Genomic DNA, 6142 nt, shown 5'->3' on the forward strand with positions numbered 1-6142 from the left:
ACTACTACTACTACTAGTCTACTACTACAACTACTACTACTACTACTACTACTACTACTACTACTACTACTACATAATAATAATAATAATAATAATAATAATAATAATAATAATTATAATTATAATTATAATTATAATTATAATTATAATTATAATTATAATAATAATAATAATAATAATATTAAATAATAATAATAATAATAATAATTATAATAATAATAATAATAATAATAATAATAATAATAATAATAATAATATTGTGGTTGTTCGTACACAATTTCAGAAATTACGAATTTCCTTGTCAAATTACATACTAAAAATTGACATAAAAATATTAAACTTGAAGTTTTCAATTTGGCATGTCTGCTGTGTCTTCTATCCCCCTATATTTGTTTTTCTTGTCCATGTTGGTTTCTGTCTTTGTTTTGTCCTGGCAGAGATCTTAAGCTGAGAGGGAAGCAGTCAAATGTATAATTCCTATTTTTTAGATATTTTTTCCCTTATGTGGTATTACTATTATAGTTTTTCTGGGTGGGGTTCCTGACCTCCCATAGTGGGAAGGGAGGTTCTTATAGTGTCTTCTATCCCCCTATATCTGTTTTTTAACTTGCTTTCTGTCTTTGGCTTGGAATGAGATAACTTGGTTTTGTCCTGGCCCTGGCTGAGACTGAGAGGGAAACAGTCAAATGTTTATTTAGTTTTGGGCGATGATATTTTTTTCCTTGTAAATCATCTCTCTGCTATGTGATGTATTATGTTTTGTTTACATATTATATATGATTTTAAACTTTTGAGTGTATTCCTCTTACTCTTAGTGGGGACATGTGCTTGTGTCTGGATGAGACTTTTAGGTGATCTCAAACTAAGTACTTTGATAGTGTTCTCTTGGATTCTACATCTGTTTCCTATGAACCAATTCCCCTTTGTCTTACCTTTTCTTGGGTGCTTTAATTGTAATTCTAGAACTTTTTACTATCCCATTTTCTTCCTTTTTAGTGGCGCTGATATGACCTTAATGTGTTGCAAGCGCCCCAAAACCCTTAAACACAAAACATAAAAAAATATTATAGTTTTTAATTTTTAATTTCTGGGTGGGGTTCCCGACCTCCCGTAATGGGCAGGGAGGCACTTTCTGTGTCTTCTATCATCCTTTATATGTTTTCCAACATGCTTTCTTTATTTGTCTTGGGATGAGATTAATAGGTTTTGTCCTGGCCCTGGCCGGATACCCTAGCTGGGAGGGAAACAGTCAAATGTATAGTTAGTTTTGGGAGATGATATTTTTTTGTCGTGTAAATCATCTCTCTGTTATGCACTGTTTTATTTTTATTTTTACACATATCTGATTATGGTTTGTAAACATTTGAGTGTGTTCCTCTGAGTTGACTGGGTGGGGATCCTGACCTCCCATAGCGGGCAGGGAGGTACATACTGTGTCTTCTATCTCCTTATATCTGTTTTCCAACATGCTTTCTGTCTTTGTCTTGGAATGAGATTACTTGGTTTTGTCCTGGCCCTGACCGGAAACCCTTGGTGAGAGGGAAACAGTCAAATGTATAGTTAGTTTTGGGAGGTGATATTTTTTTCCTTGTAAATCATCTCTGTTATGCACTGTATTATGTCTTCTTTATATTATATATGATTTGTAAAACATTTGAGTGTATCCCTCTAAGTGGGGACCTGTGCTTGTGTCTGGATAAGACTTTTAGGTGATCTCAAACTAAGTACTTTGATAGTGTGTTCTTGGAATCTACATCTGTTTCCTATTTGAACCAATTCCCCTTTGTCGTACCTTTTCTTGGGTGATCTAATCGCAATTCTAAAACTTTTGACTATTCCATTTTCTTCCTTTTTTCTGGCGCTGAAATGACCTTAATGTGTTGCAAGTGCCGTAAAACCTTTAAAAACAAAACAAAAAACCTCTGTTGGGACCTGTGCTTGAGTCAGGATGAGACATTTAGGTGACCTCAAACTAAGTACACTGGTGGTTGCTCTTGGACTCTACATTTGCTTCCTATTTGAACCAGTTCCCCTTGGACTTAATTTTTCTTGGGTGCTTAAATTATAATTCAAAAACTTTTGACTATCCCATGTTCGTCCTAAATGTGTTGCAAGCGCAGTGAAACCCTTCAAAACAAATAAGAACAATTTTGAATTTACTGTATAGTACACATTTAAATGTATCCGTCATAGCTTGTGGATGGGACTTTTAACTTATATCAAAAGACAGGGCAGCACGTTTTAATCCTATTTTCATTGTGCGGGCAACACGAAAATCTCGAACACGATTGATGGCTAACATGGACATCTCGAGCAAAATGGACTTTAACTCTCGCCTTTGTTGATAAAATTCGTTTTCCTTCTGTTTGTATTGAATGGAAACAAAATATGCCATCGCTCTCTATGTAACCTTATATAGTGTTAATGTGTTAAGTGTGCATATGTGTGTGTGTGTGTGTGTGTCTGGATTATGTGAGAAACATGTGTAACCAGTGTCTGAGCAAGTAAAAATAACAGGAATTACATTCTGAAAACCTAGACAATACACGTACACATACCATACAATCACATTCTATCTTATGGGGAAATAACATCAATAATCAAATATATGTCACATTCTCTTAAATATATGTTCTTTTTCAGACTCCGAAGTAAAATAATAGACAAAAGATAAATTATTATTATTAATTGTTTATTTATCCCGGTCGACAGTTGATTAATCTAATATTGGAAGACAAATTAATGCTCTCATTCTGAGAACTAGCACCATTGTCGTCAAACGTGTTATCTCTGATTTTTTAAAAATGAAATAAAATATAAGTATAAGATGGTCATTGACTATTTATTTCTTTGTTAAACGCTACCTTTTGGTGTACCTATGTACTTATAATTTATCATGCATTTATGAGCGCGGTCATTATAATTATAAGAAAGAAAATCAGCAAAGTTACACATAATTCATTGTTATAGACTTTACACCAAAACCATCCTGACATGGAGAGAAATTTATGATCTTCAATTTTGCACGCAAAAAGACGCTCGTTGCGCATCTTCCTATAGCTTTTCAATCAAATCTCTAGTCTGATTTGAGTGGAAACTGCATTTTCTTGCTTTTTCCTTTCTTTTTTTTCTTTTATTTTTCTTTTATTTTTCTTTTGATGAAATAAATTTTAGATGGCGTTATCCGAGTAGTTCTCCGTTCTCCTCTTTGTCCGCCACCACCAACACTTCCTCGTCCTCCGTAGCCTTGAAAGTTGTTGTTATTTTTGTACATGTATAAACATAAGATGCTCCATCCAGTTTTATATGCCACACGCCTTATTAAAAACTGAACATTTTGGAATTGGGGTATGTTTTTGTTTTGTTTTTTAAAAATTAAAAACGCCCTTATCCAGTGAGCAAGATTGCCAATTTGGCGTTTTTATTTCCAAAAACTTGCCCTTTTTTAAATAGAAAGATATAAAAACATTATGACACTTTGGCATTTATTATTATTTTCGGATTTAACCGATATTATGGACCAATTAACATTAATTTTAATATTACAGAATTCTGGGTGGGGTTCCTGATCTCCCACAGTGGGCAGGGAGGCACTTGTCTTCTTTCCCCCGATTCTGTTTTCCAACATGCTTTCTGTCTCTTTCCACAACCCGTGCGCCCGCATTACGTTGATATCTTCACAACCTTCTGCTAGATTTTATTGAAAATTGGCTCGAACACTAGAATTTTAGTGACATTAAGCCAATTTTTTCCCCATTGGTTACAGTATCATACTTTGGGATTTTTCTTCTTCACGGTATATAAAAAACGAAGGGTCTGAGTGAGTGAATAAATGGATGATTTATAATAATAGTATTATATACAGTGAATGATGTTGTGATTACGATCACTGCCCTCCCCACCGGCTTGACCAGGAGTTTACTTTTCACGAGATTCATGTGCACTACTCACTAAGAATAATGGCACAGCAACTTGCACACTTTGTTCACACTTGCCATAAACAATTATTAAATTTCAATAGTTGAAAGCCATAGGCGTAGCTGCCTCTTTAGATTTATACATTCATAAAAACTGATAACTGATTAAACATGCAACTTTGTCACATTGAGGAAAATGTTTAGATACTTCTCCGGTGAGGCGACGCGCGGAATTCTTTTTCATAGCAAGAAGCGAATAACAATACATTGCCCACAACCATGAACTGAGAGTGGAGAGGACCAGTTTATTAACAATATGTCACATCAATTATGCACCTCTTGAAAACTGCGGCTCCTTTGAAAGGTTATCTATCTCCTTACTAATAATTTTCAGTATTTTCCCAAAATGGCAGGCTTATTCATCAGAAAAATTGATTTTTTAAAACTCAAACAAGTTCTCTAGAAAACAACCTTATGTCCTTATTAATTAAACAATGATCATTCTTCAAAATTTGTGATGTACAAAATAAATCTGAATAAGAAAAATGTATATTGGGTCGTAACAAATGTGACGATTTTGCTGCAGTTGGTAAGGAGAGGGTTATACTGTACAAACTTTACATGGAATCTGGCCACTTTAAAAGCCTTCATGCAAAAAATCACGGCATCACATTTCGTAATTTTGGAGGAATTTGCGATATTCCGTGAGCACGGTACTTGGAATGGACTTTGATAGTGTGCTCGAGGAATCTACATCTGTTTCCTATTCGAAGCAATTACCCTTTTTCTTACCTTTTCTTGGGTGCTTTAATTGCAATTCTAGAACTTTTTATTCTCCCATTTTCTTCCTTTTTACTGGCGCTGATATGACCTTATGTGGTGCAAACGCGTAAAACCCTTAAAACAAAATAAAAACATAATAAAATTACAAATTCTGACCTCTAAACTGCTAAGACGATGTGATCGAAAAAAAAAAAAGAATCAAGACATTACTCATGGCAGTGGTTGGTATTAGAAAATTAAGAATAATTTCCATTTTAAACAGAGAAAGTGATGCTATGAAAGTCTGGCATTTTTTCCCCCACTCCATTTAGCATTTATTCTCCACGACAAAAATTAATCTGGCAACCCTGCCAAGTTAGAGTTTCGCCTCGGCTGTCAGATTGGCGTGACCAAGTTGACCAGAATTGGCTACACGCTTCTGCCATTAATCTTTATTATTATTATTATTATTATTATTATTATTATTATTATTATTATTATTATTATTATTATTATTATTATTATTATTATTATTATTATTATTATTATTATTTATTATTATTATTATTTAAAATTCTAAAATAAAATATAAGGTTTAAATTACTATTTATGATGAAAATGTTTTGTCCAGTTTAGACGATTTTTTGATTACTAACTCGACGTGTATATATATCTATGCGGGTCTGACACTTATGGGCCTATTTTAACATTGTTGTAATGAGCATTATTTTGCGTCATTTTTTAAAGATTTCCATTACAATAATGAGCCCATAAAGGAATTGGGTAATCAGACCCGCAAATAAGTGCACGTCGACGAAAACCGACGGATTTTTCAAGGGTCAAAGTCACTTTCGAAGTCGAAACCTCTCAGGCCACAAGCAGGGTTGCCAGATTATTTTTCAACAAAATGCCAGGGGAAGACTCAAAAAATGCCAAAACACTCAAAAAAAATGCCAAAGTCTGTTGACTCTCACCCCCACTAAGAAAACTACTCACTTTTGATAGACAATTTACTATCATATCCTGGTGGCTTGCGTGTTTTCTTTTCTTTTTTTTTTTTTTTTTTTTTGAATTATACTAAATTTCCTGTTGGGGTAATTTTTTACCTACTGACTACTAAGTGGAGTGCTAAACCACTACACCACGGTTGGATTTTAAGAGTGAAAAAGAAATACATTATCATGAAAGGTAAATACGTAAACAGTTAAATAATTATTGACAATTAAGAAAACTTACTGTTTCGTGTTTCTTATGAAACTTAATTAAGAAAAGGTGTCATTTGAAGTATAATATACAAGAAAAGAAAATGCCAAATGAAAATGCCAAATGCCAAATGATTTTTCTAATGCCAAACGGTTTTCAAAAATGCCAGATTTTTTTAATCTGGCATTTAAAATGCCAAACTGGCAACCCTGGCCACAAGGAACTCTGGCTATCTGGCAGCTCCGAGTCTCTCCTTACAG

The sequence above is a fragment of the Berghia stephanieae genome, chromosome 6, assembly GCF_034508935.2.
Source record: "Berghia stephanieae isolate SIO BIC M18660-M18661 chromosome 6, UCSD_Bste_1.3, whole genome shotgun sequence".
In the NCBI taxonomy this organism is placed as follows: domain Eukaryota; kingdom Metazoa; phylum Mollusca; class Gastropoda; order Nudibranchia; family Aeolidiidae; genus Berghia; species Berghia stephanieae.